The sequence below is a fragment of the Tamandua tetradactyla genome, chromosome 7, assembly GCF_023851605.1.
Source record: "Tamandua tetradactyla isolate mTamTet1 chromosome 7, mTamTet1.pri, whole genome shotgun sequence".
Taxonomy (NCBI): domain Eukaryota; kingdom Metazoa; phylum Chordata; class Mammalia; order Pilosa; family Myrmecophagidae; genus Tamandua; species Tamandua tetradactyla.
Window position 1 is genome coordinate 154,909,150 of NC_135333.1, and position 21,890 is coordinate 154,931,039.

Here is a 21,890-nt window from a genome sequence, read left to right on the forward strand (position 1 = left end):
CCCTCCATATAATGAATTACTATTATTACTACTACTAAATGTTCTTTCCTGACTACTAATCGGATTTTCTTAGTTGTTGATATGAAGTTTCATTAAGTTAAACAAAGGGATTTATTCAAAGAGTATATTATGTATAGCTTACCAAAAAAATTTTTTTGAGTGCCAAGATCAAACAGGAATCCCTGGGGAACAGGCATAGCCAAAATGCCAAGAGATTGGCATAAAAGCTATCTGCTCAAGGCACTGCAGCTGGCTGAAAGGCTTGACATTTCCTGCCACCTCTCCACACCTGCCGCTATGATTCTGTGTTACCTATTCTGCCACCAGTTTTAAGCCAGGATTTTTCACCCTCAGCAGTTTTGATGTTTTGAACTAGACTTTGAAATGCTGGACTGACCTGTGCTTTGCCTTTAACCATTAGATACCAGAACACTGCCCTGGTCTTAGCAATCAAAAATGTCACCAGATATTGCAAAAGTGGCCTGGTCGAGAACCTCTGTGCTACACAAACATCTCTAACTGGTTTGTATCTTTGCTTTAATCTTGCTAAATTCAAATATGGGACACGGGCATCTGCTTATTTGTAGGTGGGTTACATGACCAGGATCTAGCTACCAAGAGTGGAGAGGAAAAATAATGTTTCATTTCCCTTGTTTGAAGTAGTTGGCTTCTGTTTACCTTGGGTTCCCCTGTTATATGTGAACAGTGTTAAAATACTGGGCCACAAAAACAACAAATATCTGTGGAGTCTCATATGTGTCAAGTATTATACCAGGCCCATTTATAACCTATAAAACTACCCTATAAGGCAGTTATTCTTAGCATCACTTTACAGATACAGAAAAATGATGTTTAAAGACCTTACCTACTTTGCCCAATGAAATGCAGATATCCCTTGTCTTCCACTGGATTAAATTCAACTGCAGTTGATAATAATCTCACCTCAAACTGCTATCTCTTTTTTTCTCCTTTTACTTATAACTTAGAGCAAGCAATTTTGAAAACAAATGTTTTAATTATAACAAGCTAATTTCTCCATTGTGGGAACGTTTCCACACAGTGTATGGAATAACTGCGGGGTTATTTTTGACTCCAATCCATTCAATCAACAAAAAACATTGCCTGTTTCTTAGCATTTCAAACTCTCTGCATTCATTCAAGTTATGGCTGTTTCAGCGCCATGAAAAAAAAAGGAAAGAAATTTCAACTTAGAGAACTTCTTGAAGAATCTTTTCCAATTTTGTCAAAAAAGGAAACTCTTTTACTTCATATTTCTGTATGATTTGATCAATTTAGGATTTCTCCTCCAAACTAAGAACTTTGTCTAGAATCCATAATATTGAGGAAATACCCCACTATAGAAGAATTCAGGCTATACCACTAGAATATCTTGAGAATCAGCCTAGATTTGATTGGGTCATGAATTTTTGGTTATAACTCTTAGTTTAGCAGTATTTAATTGTATGAGCAAGAATTGAGTGACTTTTTGTCAGCCACTTATTTTTATGTTATTTAGAAATCTCTATACTACTTCATTGCTCCACTCTTATGCATTTGTTATTCAATCTCATTTTTATCTTTAAGTATTCATGAGTCATGTGAATATGTTTGGCTCCAATTTAAAAAATTGCACACAGAAATACACACAAGTTCCCAAACATTTAATGCAATTTTATTATCAATAGAAGTTCTGACTCCCTGCCAAACTTGCCAGCAATGTTATAGGAATCATCATTGATAATGATCATTTTGGACTAAGAAGTCTATTGCTCTTATTATAGTTCAAATCCTTTCATTCTCTAGATAATATCATGGTTTTGAAGTTTTATCCTTCAACATGAAATATAAATAAGAAGAATGGGAGAGACTGGCAAAACAAAAAAAGCTTGCTCTTAATGTATTACACTCTCTTTCTCGTAGAAATCCAAACGAGCCAAAATGCCAGAAACTTTGCCAAAACCTGAGAACAGCATAGCGATACTAATGCTCTTTGTTTATTGTGCATATATCGGGTTACATTATTGGGAAAATGCTTTATACGCATTACTTATTTTGTTACTCAACGCAACCCTAATAAATAGATTTTATTTTGTTCTCTTTTTATATCTGAGAAGTCTGAGATATAATACAATACAATTGATCACAGAGCAGTTCGGAGCCAGAGGCACAATTTTAACTGTTGTTTTCTAACTCAGGAGTCTATCTTTGTTCTTGTAATATTATTTGCAAATGAGACAATTAGCAAATGATCAGTAGTATTCTTTGTGCTAACCTAGACCAGCCAACCTGTAAATGTGAGCGATTAAATGATTATATTTTTTCAATTCACTGCGATTTGGAGTAGTCGGTTACACTGGATTATTGTGAAAATGCCTGATTAATTCATTAAGAGACGTAAATAACATCAACCATAGAAGCACTGACTTGTGTTATTGTCAATCAACCTTTAGGATGAAGACTTTATCATTACATCTCCATCATCTACAATAGTGCCTGGCACCCATCAAAAGCTTAGTGATTATTTGTTGAATAAATCTATGAAATCATTGTACATGCTAGAACTGAGGATTTGAGGATTGAGATGAGGACAGCATTTAGAATGGTTGACTGATATAAAAGGAGAATGAAAATGATTTGAGATTGGAGCCAGAAAGATTAGCTGCCTAACTTATCATCAAGGTAAAAACTGGTAATAAACCTGGAGGATAATGCTTATCATCACATGGAATGAAAAGTAAGGAATTACTCCAAAAACTCCTGATTAAAGTTATCAATAGAAGTTGATTATCACTTAATAAGTATCACATGTAGTAATACTTGCAGAAAGGAAGCTAAAATCACAAACAGAAAAATAATGAATCCAAACATTTCATCAGAAAGAGATAAAATTTGGAAGTAGGAAAAGCTACAGTAAGCTCAGCAACTGGAAGAGGAGAGCTAAACTAACAATCTATTGAGAAAGATAAGCTGATATATCAAGTTTGAGTTACATGGAGTCAATGAATGTTGTAGCTCATTTATGTTAAATGTCCAGTGGCATTTGACAGATCTCATGTTATAAGGAAGGTAAGGTGCTCTAGAGAATTTGACTAGGATAGGCCATTTATTAAGACAACTACATATGACAATTAACAATTATATCCCCAAAGCTGAAAACATGAACAAAGGTCTGGCTCCTCCGTGATTTTCTTTGGTTGAATTGATTGACTTTGATACGTGTTTCAATTGTCTATGTTCAACTAAACAGAAAAAAAAAACTTATCTTTCATTTTCCTTGTGAACGTCTTCTGCAAAAGAAACAAAAATTAAGCCAATAATTCAATAAATGAATAAATATAAATAAATAACAGAGGGGGTTCATGAGAAAGTGAGAGAACTACATGGGTGTTTGGTACAACATAGGTTACTTACTGTAACTCTGTAATTAAATGAAGTTTTGGTCATTTATTCACCCAGTAATTCAAGAAATATTTTCTGAGCATCTGTTATATTGCTAGATATTGATTTAGGTGTTGGAGATACTACTCACCCCAAAATAGGGTTTGTTCTAGTTGTATTTAGAATCTAATGATAGATACAGACAAATTCTTAATTTTAAAAGACTGGTAAGTACTGGGTTAGAAGTGAGGAAAAGGGGTTATCTGAGTGTTGTAAATGAGTCTTCAGTGTAGATAGGAATTAGATTCTTCAGTGTTGTAGGGTGAAGTGTGATTCAATTTGAATTTTCTCACTCAATACCTTATCAGGATATATCAAAATTTTCATCTATTTTATTCATTCAATAAATGTATTTTAAATATCTATTATGTGACTAGCAAATCAATGAAAAATCTCAGCCTCCATGGCTCCTAAAACAAATACTGTACTATGGGTTGACTTAAGAACAGGAATTCACTGGCTCACGGTTTCAGAGGCTAGAAAGCTTGTTTCCCTCTGGGGTCAGTATCTTATGGGCGGCCAGCAAGCTTTGGGGTTCCTTGGGTTTTCTGACACATGACAGTGCATGTGGCAAAGTCTTTTACCTTCTCTTCTAGGTTCTGTTGACTTCTAGCTTAGGCTTCTCCCTGTGATTTCTCTCTCTGTGTGTAATCTTCATTCTGCTCATAAAAGTCTCCACTAATCCGGATTAAAGCCCAATCTGCTTTAGTTGCACCACACTTTAACTGAGGAAACAACATGAAGAGATCTTATTTACAATAGGTCCACAACCACCAAAATGCAGCCTAAGACAAAGACCATGTCCAAACTGAGGTACACAATTTAATCCACAGCATTGCCCATGATAAAATTTCTCCCTACTTCTCCTTCTGCTCCCTTCTAACAGTGTTTTCCATGTTCTTTTCCTCTGCTCATCCCCTAGATGTTAGTTTTTCAGAATTCTTAATAGACCCACTTTTCCTTGGATTATACAAACTCTCCACTCCTATGGCTAAACTACCAACATTATGCTGACAGTTCTTAAATCTGTGTGGCTGAGATATTTCTCCTCAATTCCGGAATCATATACCCTACTGACAGCTTGCTGTGAGAAGTACTTGACACACTATTCATTTCTGGATCCATTATCACAAGCTCCCTGAAGGCAAGTATCATATCCTCCCTCTCTATCACACACACTTGCCCAACCTAGCATTTGGCTGGTATATGATACTTAAAACTTCTGAAATCCCTTCTCTTTCCCCAAACTTTACTAAATAATAGTAAAATAATAGTCTTACTGTTTTAAGTTCTTTCCATTTATTTGTTTTCATTTAATCTTCATAACAATCCTATAAGGTAAATATATTGTCTCAATTTTACAAATAATAAATATAAGGTCTTCCAAGACGGAAAGATTTGACCATCTTGGCCAAGATCCTGTGCTAATAAATAGTGGAGCTGATATTTGAGCCAGCATTTTAGCCATAATGGAACATTGTTGGCTCAATGATATTAAATTGAATGAATAAATTTCACTTTGGCAGATCCATAAGTACATCCACATTTTAATTTCTTTATTGAATTATAGGAAGTAAACTTTCTTATAAATTATATCAATTCTGTTGTTAAGTAAATAAAATTAAAATAGTACCAAGGGGAAATGAATTCAAATGCAATATTTATATTGACAATAGCTCAGAGCAATGAGGATATTCATATTCCATTTTCTCATCTTAGTCTCAACAGATTTATTTATTGGCAATTTACAAATAACAAGGAATCTTTTTCTTGAAAGCTAGCACTTTATTGATAAATGTTTATAACCACAATGATGAGCAAGAGTAATTGGAAAGAAAACTGCATTTTGCTTTAAAATTATCAGAGTGTTTTTTTCCTGGGCAAAAATGAACTACTTTCTGAAGTGTAGAAAATGTTTCTGTGGGGTTCAAATAATATTCATTTGGCTATCATTTGAGTGGTGTCTGGACAAAACTAAATTGGCTGTCTGTCTGATTACCCTCGGTTTGACCATTCATATTTCAGGTAAGTTACTTTTGAAATTTTTTTCTAATAGAGTCAGCGATTAAATGACTTACTTTTCAACTAGTAACTGTCATTCACTCTGAATAGCCTTAGAAATGTTTTTGGATATTTCACACCATAAACATTCCTCATTTTGTTTAGAAACATAAGACTCTGTCACCATGCACATAATTTTGGATCCTTTCCTAACTCAGTTTCTTAGATGGAACAGGGATTTACATTGTCATCATTGTCCTGGAGAGTTTTACAGGAGGATTAAAGCACTTATATTTCTCTTTGATCTCTTTTCCCAAAGTTCAAGCCAATAACAAACACTGTGTATTGGACTCTGTCATATCTTTCAGTAATCTAAGCACAGTGGTAAATGACTAGAATGAGTAATTTCCAAGGAAAATTGAGGAGCTAAACTACCCAGCACATAGACCTTACCAGAGGATCATGCACCATAAAAAGCAACATATTTTACATTGAACACACCTTGCTTCAAATCCTTGCTCTGTTACTCACAATTCAGTCAATTTAATAAACCATTCTGAGCATCAGTTTATTTCTTTGTAAAATAGCTTTGAGAGTATTGAATTTACTGCATATAATTCTATGTAAACATTATATAATGCATGCAATGTATGACTTATTATTATATTCTATAGTCAATATAATATATATTATATTATGTTATGTCATGTCATGCCATATCTCATCATACCATATCATATATTGAAAAGTGACTATCACATGATAGGTTATGTACTAAAAAATAACTTCCCTTAGTCCCGATTTCTAAGGTGGCGTAAGCATAAAGAATGTTTTATAATTTTTATGTAGGCTTACTACTGGAGATTAGCTAGCATTGGAACTAGCAGATCCAAAGTCTAGGGGAAAGTTTCTGATGTAATCTTCAACTGCTGTGATACAAGCCACACTGAAATAATTTAAATTGTGGGTAGCAATCAACATATTATTGAAGCTTGATATTTTAATTCATGTAGTCTTTTTAAGGGCAGGGTTGATTACTGTAGAAAAAGCATGGTTTGAATGATTCTCCATGGTCTACTGGCCATGCAAGCACACAGAGATGAGGTTACAAGAATCCAATTGTGTCAGAGAAATTGGACCAATAAAGCCTTTGGACTATGGGACTTTTTTCATCATCTAATCCCTGTTCTGCCTCGTCAGTAGTTTATAAGAACCATTTTGATGATGGTTAAATTTTCATAATTTAACAAAAGTAAGCATTTTTCAAGTAACAAATATAAAACAACTCTGTCCCCCCAAAAACAAATATCTCTACGGTTATTGCCTGATTTAGCTGTAGTGTCAAATGGTCCTATAATATGTATATAGTCACCCAGCTAATTAACCATGGATCGAAGAAGAATCACCCTGAATCTGACTGTTGCTAAATCTCATGCATTTTCCATTGTGCTACCATTCTCCTGACCTTCTCTCTTTTTACACATAAAATGGGAATACTTATTTCCAACTCAGAGGTTTATTGCAGAGTTTCTCAACATCAGCACTATTGACCCTTCCTGCTAGATAATTCTTTTGTAGGAGTCTGTTCTGTGCATTATAGGATAGGATGTTTGGTTTCATAATGGCATCTACCCTCCAGACACCAGCAGTCAAAATCACTCCCTAACCATCTTAGCAACCAAAATGTCTCCAGACATTACTAAAAGTCTCCTGCTGAAAACTAGTTTATTGCAAATATTAAACATAAAATGGTGCATGATATATGATATGATTAATAACTATTATTGAGTTTGAATTATAGAGTTTGCATTTATACCAATTGTTAGTAAAAGAGTTGTAAAAGTTATATTCCTTATAAATAAAATGAGTTTAGGACATTTTTGAACTAAAATTTGTAAATAACAAATCATTTTTATTTCTAGATATGGTTTTACACCTTTTTAAAATAAAATAGAGACCATTCATCTTCTTTACTTTCACTCTTGTGAAAATGAAGTCCTACAGTGAATATAATTCTCAAATTAAAACAAAACATTTGGGGTTTGAGGGAGAAGATGGTGGCTTAGTAAGATGCGTGGGTCTTAGTTCCTCCTCCAGAACAGCTACTAGGGAAGTAGAAATGATACAGAACAGCTCCCGGGGCCACGACACAGACCAAGATGACAACGTACCCCATTCTGGAACAGCTGACTGGCTGGGAGAACCCGCTGCGGTGAGATCACTGAGGGGCGCGTGCTTTCCTGGGCCAGGGCGGCAGGCGGCCAGAGTCCCTCCCTCCCTCCTTCCTGGGCCAGCTGGGAGAATTGGACAGACGATTCCCTCAAGCCGCAGCGGCTGGTGCCCCCCCACCATACTTGGCGCCCTGGGACAGCTGGGAAATTTGGACAGGCGCTCCCCCAAGCCGCAGAGGCCAGTGACCCTCCCCACGCGTGGATTCCCGGGCCGGCTGGGAGATTCGGATTGGCACTTCTCCAAGCTGCTTCGGCTGGCGACCCTTCCCTACAGCGAGAGTTTTCTAAAGTTAAAAGAGCAACAGCATCTTTTACTGGTGGGACTTGCAGCAGACGAGCACCATGAGCGCCACCTACTGGGCACGATAAGAAAAACAGAGCCCAGAGATTTCACAGAAAAATGTTTCAACCTGCTGGGTCCCACACCCAGGGAAATCTGATTAAATGCCCAGACGCCAGCAGAAGATAATGGATCATGCTCGGAAAATTAAAGATATGGCCCAGTCAAAGGAACAAACCAATAGTTCAAATGAGATACAGGAGCTGAGACACCTAATGCTGAATATACGAACAGAAATGGAAAACCTCTTCAAAAACCAAATCAATAAATTGAGGGAGGACATGAAGAAGACATGGGCTGAACAAAAAGAAGAAATAGAAAAACTGAAAAAACAAATCACAGAACTTATGGGAGTGAAGGACAAAGTAGAAAAGATGGAAAAACAATGGATACCTACAATGGTAGATTTAAAGAGACAGAAGCTAGAATTAGTGAATTGGAAGATGGAACATCTGAATTCCAAAAACAAACAGAAACTATAGGGAAAAGAATGGAAAAATTTGAAAAGGGGATCAAGGAAATGAACGACAATATGAAGCACACAAATATACGTGTTGTGGATGTCCCAGAAGGAGAAGAGAAGGGAAAAGGAGGAGAAAAGCTAATGGAAGAAATTATCACTGGAAATTTCCCGACTGTTATGAAAGACCTAAAATTACAGATCCAAGAATTGCAGCACACCCCAAAGAGAATAGACCCAAATAGGTGTTCTCCAAGACACTTACTAGTTAGAATGTCAGAGGTCAAAGAGAAAGAGAGGATCTTGAAAGCAGCAAGAGAAAAACAATCCATCACATACAAGGGAAACCCAATAAGACTATATGTAGATTTCTCAGCAGAAACCATGGAATCTAGAAGACAGTGGGATGATATATTTAAATTACTAAAAGAGAAAAACTGCCAACCAAGAATTCTATATCCAGCAAAATTGTCCTTCAAAAATGAGGGAGAAATTAAAACATTTTCAGACAAAAAGTCACTGAGAGAATTTGTGACCAAGAGACCAGCTCTGCAAGAAATACTAAAGGGAGCACTAGAGTCAGATACAAAAAGACAGAAGAGAGAGGTATGGAGAAGAGTGTAGAAAGAAGGAAAATCAGATATGATATATATAATACAAAAGGCAAAATGGTAGAGGAAAATACTATCCAAACAGTAATAACACTAAATGTTAATGGACTGTATTCCCCAATCAAAAGGCATAGACTGGCAGAATGGATGAAAAAACAAGATCCTTCTATATGCTGTCTACAGGAAACACATCTTAGACCCAAAGATAAACATAGGTTGAAAGTGAAAGTTGGGAAAAGATATTTCATGCAAATAACAACCAGAAAAGCGCAGGAGTAGCCATACTAATATCCAACAAATTAGACTTCAAATATAAAACAGTTAAAAGAGACAAATATGGACACTATCTACTAATAAAAGGAAGAATTAAACAAGAAGACATAATAATCATAAATATCTATGCACCAAACCAGAATGCCCCAAAATACGTGAGGAATACACTGCAAACACTGAAAAGGGAAATAGACACATATACCATAATAGTTGGAGACTTCAATTCACCACTCTCATCAATGGACAGAACATCTAGACAGAGGATCAACAAAGAAATAGAGAATCTGAATATTACTATAAATGAGCTAGACTTAACAGACATTTATAGGACATTACACCCCACAACAGCAGGATACACCTTTTTCTCAAGTGCTCATGGATCATTCTCAAAGATAGACCACATGCTGGGTCACAAAGCAAGTCTTAACAAATTTAAAAAGATTGAAATCATACACAACACTTTCTCAGATCATAAAGAAATGAAGTTGGAAATCAATAATAGGCGGAGTGCCAGAAAATTCACAAATACATGGAGACTCAACAACACACTCTTAAACAACGAGTGGGTCAAGGAAGAAATTGCAAGAGAAATTAGTAAATATCTCGAGGCGAATGAAAATGAAAACAAACATATCAAAACCTATGGGACGCAGCAAAGGCAGTGCTAAGAAGGAAATTTATTGCCCTAAATGCTTATATCAGAAAAGAAGAAAGGGTAAAAATTCAGGAATTAACTGGCCACATGGAAGAACTGGAGAAAGAACAGCAACTAACCCCAAAGCAAGCAAAAGGAAAGAAATAACAAAGATTAGAGCAGAAATAAATGAAATTGAAAACATGAAGACAATAGAGAAAATCAATAAGACCAGAAGTTGGTTCTATGAGAAAATCAATAAGATTGATGGGCCCTTAGCAAGATTGACAAAAAGAAGAAGAGAGAGGATGCAAATAAATAAGATCAGAAATGGAAGAGGAGACATAACTACTGACCTCACAGAAATAAAGGAGGTAATAACAGGATACTATGAACAACTTTACACTAATAAATCCAACAATTTAGATGAAATGGATGGGTTTCTGGAAAGGCATGAACAACCAACTTTGACTCAAGAAGAAATAGATGACCTCAACAAACCATTCACAAATAAAGAAATTGAATCAGTCATTCAAAAGCTTCCTAAAAGGAAAAGTCCAGGAGCAGATGGCTTCACATGTGAATTCTACCAAACATTCCAGAAAGAATTAGTACCAACTCTCCTCAAACTCTTCAAAAAAATTGAAGTGGAGGGAAAGCTACCTAATTCATTCTATGAAGCCAACATCACCCTCATACCAAAACCAGGCAAAGATATTACAAAAAAAGAAAACTACAGACCAATCTCTCTAATGAATATAGATGCAAAAATCCTCAACAAAATTCTAGCAAATCGAATCCAACAACACATTAAAAGAATTATACATCATGACCAAGTAGGATTCATCCCAGGTATGCAAGGATGGTTCAACATAAGAAAATCAATTAATGTAATACACCACATCAACAAATCAAAGCAGAAAAATCACATGATCATCTCAGTTGATGCAGAGAAGGCATTTGACAAGATTCAACATCCTTTCCTGTTGAAAACACTTCAAAGGATAGGAATACAAGACAACTTCCTTAAAATGATAGAGGGAATATATGAAAAACCCACAGCTAATATCATCCTCAATGGGGAAAAATTGAAAACTTTCCCCCTAAGATCAGGAACAAGACAAGGATGTCCACTATCACCACTATTATTCAACATTGTGTTGGAGGTTCTAGCCAGAGCAACTAGACAAGAAAAAGAAATACAAGGCATCAAAATTGGAAAGGAAGAAGTAAAACTATCACTGTTTGCAGACGATATGATATTATACGTCAAAAACCCGGAAAAATCCACAACAAAACTACTAGAGCTAATAAATGAGTACAGCAAAGTAGCAGGTTACAAGATCAACATTCAAAAATCTGTAGCATTTCTATACACTAGCAATGAACAAGCGGAGGGGGAAATCAAGAAATGAATTCCATTTACAATTGCAACTAAAAGAATAAAATACCTAGGAATAAATTTAACTAAAGAGACAAAAACCTATACAAAGAAAACTGCAAAAAACTGTTAAAAGAAATCACAGAAGACTTAAATAGATGGAAGGGCATACCATGTTCATGGATTGGAAGACTAAATATAGTTAAGATGTCAATCCTACCTAAATTGATTTACAGATTCAATGCAATACCAATCAAAATCCCAACAACTTATTTTTCAGAATTAGAAAAACCAATAAGCAAATTTATCTGGAAGGGCAGTGTGCCCCGAATTGCTAAAATTATCTTGAGGAAAAAAAACGAAGCTGGAGGTCTCACGCTGCCGGACTTAAAGGCATATTATGAAGCCACAGTGTTCAAAACAGCATGGTATTGGCATAAAGATAGATATATCGGCCAATGGAATCGAATAGAGTGCTCAGATATAGACCCTCTCATCTATGAACATTTGATCTTTGATAAGGCGGTCAAGTCAACTCACCTGGGACAGAACAGTCTCTTCAATAAATGGTGCCTAGAAAACTGGATATCCGTATGCAAAAGAATGACAGAGGACCCGTATCTCACATCGTATACAAAAGTTAACTCAAAATGGATCAAAGATCTAAACATTAGGTCTAAGACCAGAAAACAGTTAGAGGAAAATGTAGGGAGATATCTTATGAAACTTACAATTGGAGGCAGTTTTATGGACCTTAAACCTAAAGCAAGAGCACTGAAGAAAGAAATAAATAAATGGGAGCTCCTCAAAATTAAACACTTCTGTGCATCAAAGAACTTCATCAAGAAAGTAGAAAGACAGCCTACACAATGGGAGACAATATTTGGAAATGACATATCAGATAAAGGTATAGTATCCAGAATTTATAAAGAGATTGTCCAACTCAACAACAAAAAGACAGTCAACCCAATTCCAAAATGGGAAAAAGACTTGAACAGACACCTCTCAGAAGAGGAAATATAAATGGCCAAAAGGCACATGAAGAGATGCTCAATGTCCCTGGCCATTAGAGAAATGCAAATCAAAACCACAATGAGATATCATCTCACACCCACCAGAATGGCCATTATCAACAAAACAGAAAATGACAAGTGCTGGAGAGGATGCGGAGAAAGAGGCACACTTATCCACTGTTGGTGGGAATGTCAAATGGTGCAACCACTGTGGAAGGCAGTTTGGCGGTTCTTCAAAAAACTGAATATAGAATTGCCATACAACCCAACAATACCATTGCTAGGTATCTACTCAAAGGACTTAAGGGCAAAGTCACAAACGGACATTTGCACACCAATGTTTAGAGCAGCATTATTTACAATTGCAAAGAGATGGAAACTGCCAAAATGTCCATCAACAGACGAGTGCTAAACAAACTGTGGTATATACATACGATGGAATATTATGCAGCTTTAAGACAGAATAAACTTATGAAGCATGTAATAACATGGATGGACCTAGGGAACATTATGCTGGGTGAGTCTAGCCAAAAACTAAAGGACAAATACTGTATGGTCCCACTGATGTGAACCGACATTTGAGAATAAACTTGGAATATGTCATTGGTAACAGAGTCCAGCAGGAGTTAGAAACAGGGTAAGACAATGGGTAATTGGAGCTGAAGGGATACAGACTGTGCAACAGGACTAGATACAAAACCTCAAAAATGGACAGCACAATAATACCCAATTGTAATGTAATTATGTTAAAACACTGAATGAAGCTGCATCTGAGCTATAGTGTTTTTTTTGTTTGTTTGTTTGTTTGTGTCTTTTGTTTTTTCTTTTTCCTTTTCTTTTTATTTTTGTTTTTTCTCTATATTAACATTCTATATCTTTTTCTGTTGTTTTTCTAGTTCTTTTCCTAAATTGATGCAAATGTACTAAGAAATGATGATCATGCATCTATGTGATGATGTTAAGAATTACTGATTGCATATGTAGAATGGAATGATTTCTAAATGTTTTGTTAATTTCTTTTTTCTTTAATTAATAAAAAATAATAATAATAATAAAAAGCAAAACATTTGTAGCAGCTGAAGCAGTAATTACTAAGTAAATAATGAATTGTCACATTTATACCAGTATTAGCCATAAATTAAAAGATACAGTTGTAATCTATTGAACTGAATACTTTAGAGATTCTGAGATGACTGCTCCCATTATTTTAAATTTAAATTATATAGTAATTGGATATTGTGTTGAGTCCAGGCCCCTCTTCATTTCAGAAGCACCGATATCCCTAAATGCCAAGTGTGTTGACTGCAGATATCTCAAAGCTGAGTCCCTCTCCAGGATTTGCCCTCAGTTAAAGGAGTTGCCTTGCCTAAGCATATGCCCTTTCCCTAGGGACAATTCATATCCAATGACTCATTGATGATGGGAGTACAGAAGCTCGGCACCCTAGCCTCTATTTGAGACAACTCTAAAAGGTTATTTCTATTTCAGAGCTCCTCACAGGATCAACTAAGGTCTTTAATGTATCTGCATCATTGTTTAGCTCCATCCTTTGAGCAACCCTTCTTTCTTCATTCACTTACAATATATTCCCAAGAGAATCCCTCAAAAAATATCCTGCATGCAAATCTTCATCTTACAGTCTAATTCCTGGGAGATCTGACCTAAGATAGCTTGTATAAGCAATGCTCTTAAAAATCAGGTTGTAATATGGGGTTTTGAAGGTGAATTCCTAGCTGGAAATGAGAATCCCATCACTAATGGTAGATGGGGTACTGATATTGCCTAGCACTATATAGTGATGCAATTGTTAAAACTTTTAATGGTGTCAATGAGGATGAAATACTATTGAAAGGGAATGCCCTCAGTTGCAATACATGATATGGCTCTTAGAAATATGGAAATCAATGAGCCCATTCAATTAAGCTTACTTCACAGAATTGCCAAAGCACATAATGGAAGAAAGAAAGTAAAAGCTCTGAAAAGTGAGCATTCTAAGAGGAAAGAATACAGAGAAGCCACTTATGTTTTGTGCGATGATTGATAGGATAGACAATAAGGAACATATTTGTTATAGGGTTACCATCGTCATTGAGTAGGGTTTCTAGACGATAGGACTGGCCATCCTAACAGCAATACAGAGAATAGAATCTTAAAATAAAAGTGCTCAGGTGACAGCTTTTAACTGGCATTAATATGGTGGATACAAATTTTATGATTGACAAGTGGCCAATTAAAAAAACTTGACATCCAGAGATCATACAATTGGTTGATAGAACACAGTGGTCCTAGGTTCAAGATACATGGGAGCTTAATGAATGTAGACTTAAATTTTAAAACTGAAAGAAATAAACAACGGATGATCAGAATCAGAATTCAGCCTTCCCAATCAAAAGCCACAATCCCTTACCCTGGACTTCAGTGGATGCTCAGACCCAGAATCCATTAATCAAAAGAGCATGTTTTAGTCAGCCCCTAAGAAAAGTCCCAATTATCATTTATTAGCTCCATTGATTATCATAGATTTTGGGGGGATTTTTCCAGGCAGATAATTAGGCCATCTATATATAAAGGCAGTTTTATCTCTTCCATTTTTTTCTATACGTCTTTATTTTCTTTTTCTTGCCTTATTGCACAGACTTGGATTTTTAGTGTGATATTGAATAGAAGTGGTGAGAGTAAGAATTTTTACTTTATTGCTGACCTTAAGAGGAAAGCATTCAGTCTTTCACCACCAAGAAAGATATTGGCTATGGATGGTTTTATAAATGTCCTTTTTAAATGTTGAGATATGTCTTTTATATTTCTAAATTCCACAAATGTTAAATTGATGCCCATGTGGAAAAAATTAATTTTGACCCATGTCTCATACTTTACACAAAATGAAATCAAAATATATCATAGTCTTAAATGGAAAACTAAACAACTTCCAGAAGAAAACAGGAAGAAATATTTGTATTCTTGGCTTAGGCAAAGATTTCTTCAATACAAATCCAAAAATACAAAAGAAAAGATGATGAGATAGATGTCATCAAAATTAGGAATTTCTACTATTTGGAAGACACAATTAAGAGAAAAAAGTACAAGCAATAGTCTGGGAGGATATCTTTCAAATCAAATATTTGGTAAAGCATTTGCATGCAAAATATATAAAGAAATATCACAACACATTACTAACAAAACAACCCAATAATAAAAAGAACAAAACATTTGAATAATTTACTAAATAAGATACAAAAGGCAGATAAGCACATGAAAAGTTCCTCCACATTATTAATTACTAAAGAAACACAAGTTAAAATTGCTCTGTACTGATCAACATGGTAGAATGACATACTCCAGGGCTCTGTTCCCCCACAGAAGCTTTGAACAACCAGCAATAACTGGTCAAAACATCTTTCTCAAAGCTCCAAAAAATAGTTAAAGGACTCTAGTATCAGGGCAAGCACCAAATCAAGTAAAAAAGCTTAACAGTATAGGATGTCATGATGTCTGGCTGGTCCCTCTAGCACCCCTCACAGGTTTGGCTCAGAGGCAGTCAGTGCTCCCAGTACTGATCCCCGGTGCCAGCTGCAGAAAGAACAGAGTGACCCTTTGGGCATACGGGGAGCATGTTTGTCTGGTTCAGTCTGTCTGATGATGGTCTGTAGGACTGAACCAGGACACTCATGGCACACTTGCTGCTCCAGAAGTTGCACTATGTGTGTAGAAGGCCACTCACAGAGCTCTCCTACAGAGTCCTGCAGGAGTGCAGCCAAATAACTTCCTGAGCCAAGTAATTTCTGGCTGTAGGATATACATTGCAGTAGCCAAGACACTAAGGAAATTGCTTCCTAGGGAAGAGAAAGCATTTGTGTCCATGCAAATGAGGGAATTCCTAAGGCCACACCCACACACCCAAAAGGAGCTGCATGAGTGGAAAGATGAGGACAGCCATTGCAATTTGGCCACAAGCTATTCCCTAAACTCATTCTGTGGATAAGTTCTGAGAGATAGCACTTCCACAGTCAATCTGCAAAAACTAGAAGGATGTTTTCTTTTTTTTTCTTCCTTTTTTTTCTTCCTTTTTTTTCTTTTGTCCTGTTAGCTCCTAGCATTCAAGGAAATCTGTGTCATAACACTAGCTGGATACAAGCTCAAGGAAAAATCACCTCAGAATCTAGATTCCAGCCTTTTATAATATAAAAATGTCCAGGTTTTAAAAGAAATTTGCAAAACATATAAAGAAACAAGAGTTTATAGCCCCCAGGAAAGGAGAATATTATAAGAGTAGAAATCATGAATGAAGAGGACTAGACCTGGAGCATACCAGCTGAAGATTTAAAAAAATGGCCCTAAATATGTTTCAAGAACCAGAGTATCAACAGAGAGACTGAAGTTAGGAAAAGGAACCAGAGTTGAAACCCACAGTAACATATATTAAAAATCTGCTAAGAGTGTTCAACAACAGATTGGAGGTGGTGGAAGAAAGAATCAGTGAACTTGAAGATGAGAGACTTGAAATTATCCAGCTTGAGGAGCAGAAGAATGAAAAAATCTGGACAGGATCTAAGGAACTTGTAGGATACCATCAAGTATACCTTGATACCTTTTCTTCAGCTTATGAAGATAAAAAAAAAGGAAGAGAGAACATACAAACTGAAAACCTCCTAAATTTAATGAAAGACATGAAATATATATCCAATATACTAAACAAACTCCAAACAAGATAAATCCAAATAGACCCATACCATGACGTATTGTAAGCAAACTGTCAAATGCCAGAGACAGAGAATTCTGATAGCTGCAAGAGAGAAATAATATGCTATATACAAAAGTGCTTCAATAAAATTAGGTAGTGATTTCTCATCAGAAACTATGGAGGTAGATGATTGGGATAACATATTTACAGTGCTGAAAGCAAGAAAAAATTCACAATTAAAAATTCTACATCTGGCAAAATTGTCTACATTCCCTCCTAAACCAAAGCTGAGGGAATCTATCACCACTAGACCAGCTATACGAGAGTTGCTAAAGAGAGTTTCTCAGCTTGAAAGGAAAGGACAATAGACAACAGAGCTAAGACATATGAAAAAATAAAGATCTCTGGTAGGGTAATGACATGGATAAATATAAATGCCAGTGCTATTGTATTTTTAGATTGTAACTTCATTTTTTACTTTCTATAGGATATAAAAGGTGAGTCCATAAAATTTAATGATCAATCAGTGGTTTGAGACTCATAATATATAAACATGAATTTGTATAAAAAATTACATAAAGGTCACAGGACAGAGAAGTTTAGGAACATAGTTTTTCTATACAATTGAAGTTTTGTTTGTTTTTAAGCAAACAAGAGTGACTTCAACTTAGGGTGTTAAATTTAAGGCCCATGGTAACTACAAAAAAAATACTGGAGTATATGCAAAGTCAAAAGAGACAAAAATTAGGGTACAGGTTGCCTGGAGTAGGGGGCAGGAGGAATGAGAATTAGTGCTTAATGGGTGTTAGTTTCTGTTTGGGGAGTTGGGCAAGCTTAAGTAATGGAAGGTAGAGAGGGTACTGCAGCATTGTAAATATGAGTAATCCCACTGAAAGATATGCCTGGGAGTGGCTAATATATAGGAAAGTTTATTTTGTATATTTATTCCCAAAAACAGACATCAGCAACTAAAGAGACGATGACAAAAATGTAATATGTGACCCTGGATGGGATCTAGCAAAGGAGAAGAAATGAGTCAAAAGGACTGTATTGGGACATATGGTAAAATTTGAAGGTAGACTGCATGCTTTCTATCAGTGTTAAATTTCTTGAACTTGAAAACTGCACTTGAAAAAGCTGGTCACATAAAAGAATATCTTTGTTTGTAGTGAATGCACATGGCCGTAGGAAGAGTTCGAGAAGCATGATGTATAAAACCTTCATTCAAGAGTTCAGAAAATGGATTGATAAATAAGTAGAAAGACAGATAGAAAAAACAGATAAATGGATGCAGAGATGAATGGATAGACTGAAGGATATATAGAATGATACAAAAATGTGGCAAAATATTAAAATTGGTTGACTTGGCTATCTTGGGGAATTGGGATATGTTGGCATCTCTCTCTGATTTGTAGTATATTTGTAACTGACCTTTAAGTTTCAAAGTATTTCAAAATAAAAAGTTAAAAAACTGCAATGAGACACCATCACACAACTGTTAAAATTGCTAAGGTTAGAAAAAATTACAATACTAAAAGCTAAAAAATATGGAAACTTCTAAAACTCATATATTGCCAGAATGAATGCAAACTTGTACACCCATTTTTGAAAACAGTTTGGTAGTTTCTTACAAAGTCAACTACTATATGATTCAGTAATTTCAGTCGTCATTATTTACTCAGGTAACAAGAAAGCCTATATTCACTCAAAAACCTGGATACAAATGTTTATGATGCTTGTAGTGAGTTTATTTCTAATAGCCAAATCCTGGAAACAATCCAATATCCCTCAATTGGAGCAAAGATAAACTAAAGCTATAGATAAACTGTGTTTTTGATAAAGAGCTTTCTTAAAAAAATTGTGTATTGCACACCATCAATTTCTTGCTGTTGTTTCTTCATTGTTTTTATGTTTTGTGAGATCTTTCCCATGATTAGGAAAATAAACACTCACCTATGTATTTTTTGACTCTGATGTTTTTCATTCCTGCAATAATTTTTATATTCAGTCTGTAAATTGTGAAGGATTTTGAATGGCAGGCTAATGCACCCTGGAAAAAAACGGGCAAACTAATGTTTACCGAGCGACTGCAATATGTCTGCACAGTGTGGATTTTTACAGGTGTGTTGCCTATAGCCTTATTTAATAAACACCATTATTAACAAAGTATCATTTTTCTTGGTTGATAGAGAAGGAAATTGAAACCCACAAAGTGGAATAGTTTGATCAATGACATATAGCTGGTAAGTGGCTGGGCAGAAATTTAGGTTGGCTTTGTTTGGCCCAGAGCCCATGTTCTTTCGATCATAGCTATATTCCATAAGCAATAGGGAGCCTATCGGCCTTCTGAGTGCAAAATGACATGATCTAACCTGTGCTTTAAGAAAATCAATTTAGCAATAGCTGACATGGGTAATTTAGAGAAAGAAGAGTCTGGAGGCTATTGAAAGAGCCCAAGCAGGGACAATGAAATCCCTGGATCTGAATGAAAGCAGCAGCTAGCTGGAAATTGAAGAGGAGGAAATAGAAAAGAGATGTTATAGAGAGAGAATTGACAGGACAGGACGACTGATTTAATGTTAGGACAAAGTAAGTAGATGTGTTAAGGTTGATTAGGAACCTTGAATTCAACTTGAAAGAACAGATGAGTAGTTTTCTAAAGAAAATTGTGAGGCCAATTTTGGAATGCTGAAGAAATGAAGGATTCAGCTTGAAAGAACCTATCAGTAGTTTTCTAAAGAAAATTGTGGGGCCAATTTTGGAATCCTGAAGAAATGAAGAGGGAGTTCCTTAGATGGTAGTTTAAAAATGAACAATTGTCAGAGACAAGGAAAAATGGTGAGAATTGAGTCCTCTGCACTGAAATAACAGGCACCATGAGATTGCTAAGGGTAAGACTTGAAATGAGAAGAATCATGGATATATTTTAGGGAAATATTTGTATTTAACTGGTGACAATAGGAAAAGAACACAGATACAAAACCAGAGGGGTAAGTAGAATAATAGAAAGGGAGAGAAAGATTTTTTTAGAAAATGAGCATAGGTATCTGCTGCAAGCACTGTAAACATTTTTAAAAAGAGTATGACATGTACTGTCAGAGCCTCACTTGTAACCCCAACCCCCACCTCCCACCCCCAACTAACCACTTCAGTGCAGGACCTCCTACTCCCAGCTTCCACTCTCTGCATTAAGTTTCCTGGGAACTTTTTCCAGCCACCAGAAATTGCTTTATTTGGTCATACCACAAGTCTGAAGTGTCAGAGAATTTCCCCGGCCCCCAACCCCATCAGCCCTCAATCAATAGTGTATAAATACCTGTGCTCCCTTGTACCTTGTATAGGATAACTCTGAGATAATCTTCCACTGGCTTCTCCAGATCCCCAGCTTACTTAATTTCAAGTTATTCTCAGTGAAAACTTGCCTAATAACAAAAGCTTTATTGATTATCTTCTCTTTTCCCAACAGTGTTTCCTGTGATCACTTTCCAAATTTGTGTCTTGCACGTAAACTCAAATCTGTCTCAGGGTCTGCTTCTGGGAGAATACAAACCAAATCAGGATAAAGGGTGTTGGTCTAGGAAGCAAAGAAGTCACTGCTGACTCACAGGGGAGCACTTACAGGTGAGTGGACCATAAGAAAATTGAGGATTGAAGATGCCAGATAGCATGACATGGCAGAGAGAGAAGTCCAGAGAAGTGTTTTACCTTGATCTGAGTAGAAAATATTCTGCTCCGACTCAAGTGAAGGAGAGTGCTGAGGTTCTGTAGAAGAGTCCATAATTTGGAACAGAAACTGTGGCTAGCGTGATAAGCCATCATTCAGGATTTAAAATACTTTAAGCTAGTGCCAAGCGTTTTTAAAAATTCTTCTTCAGTAAGACAAATCCATCTATGAATTCTGGCCTTACCTCACTAACCATGTGACTATAACCCATCTGGCCTCATTTTCTACACTTGTGAAATGTCAATAATAAGACCTCTCAATCAAGGTTCAGTGGAAGAAATGTTAACAACATACATAGGGATACTGGCACATAATTAATAATTAACAAATAGCTGTTACCTCACCTGAGGAACAAAATAATGCAGTTAAAACTTGACTGTAGGGTGGTGCGATGGTGGCTCAGTGGCAGAATCCTTGCCTGCCTTGCCAGAGACCCGAGTTCAATTTCCCATGCCTGCCCATGCAAATAACTAACTAAATAAATACATAAAGTAAAATTACAAAAAACTCGGTTGCATGAATTCAGAGTGTCAATATTCAGTTTGATGTTATGTAAGTTCCCCCCAAAATGGAATGCTTATTTCCAATACAGAAATCTTGGGAGGAGAAACATTTATTTCAAGTTCTTCTTTCCCCAGGTGCTTTATGGGCTCACAGATAGACTATTTTTGATAACGTATTACATTTGTTTGGGGCCATACTCAAAAAGGTAACAAGAACACAAGTTACTTCAACTTCAGCTTTGTAGACATTTTACATGGGTATTATTTTTCAGACAATGAATGGTATCTGACTATTCTGGGAAAGTCGGATTTGGCTTGAGGTTTTCTTCTCAGGTTTTATTTACAGTTCAAAACAATCCACTGACTGATAAGTTGAAAAGATTTTTCTCAAACACACAATATTGTTATTATGCAAGAGTGGAACCATCACCTCAGGAGGCCTTTCTTGTTTTTCATGTACATTCTAAATTAGGCTTTTAAAATTTTTCTTTCTTAAAGTTAGACTTGCTTTTTTACACTCTTGACATTCTATTTTATTATGGGAATTTGTGAAACAGAATGTTACAGCAGGAAGTGCTACTTTACCAGTATTTCTAGAGTTTC

At 35.9% G+C, this 21,890-nt stretch overlaps 1 long non-coding RNA gene across 1 annotated transcript; it reads right to left on the minus strand.

Moving 5' to 3' along the window:
- Positions 1 to 3,089: 3,089 nt before the first annotated feature.
- LOC143690259 (uncharacterized) lies at positions 3,090 to 20,933 on the minus strand. Its single transcript, XR_013179085.1, has 3 exons — positions 20,766 to 20,933; positions 4,023 to 4,163; positions 3,090 to 3,287 (listed from the first exon to the last, which is right to left on the minus strand). It is a non-coding gene; the product is annotated as an uncharacterized LOC143690259 (long non-coding RNA).
- Between the last annotated feature and the right edge of the window lie 957 nt (positions 20,934 to 21,890).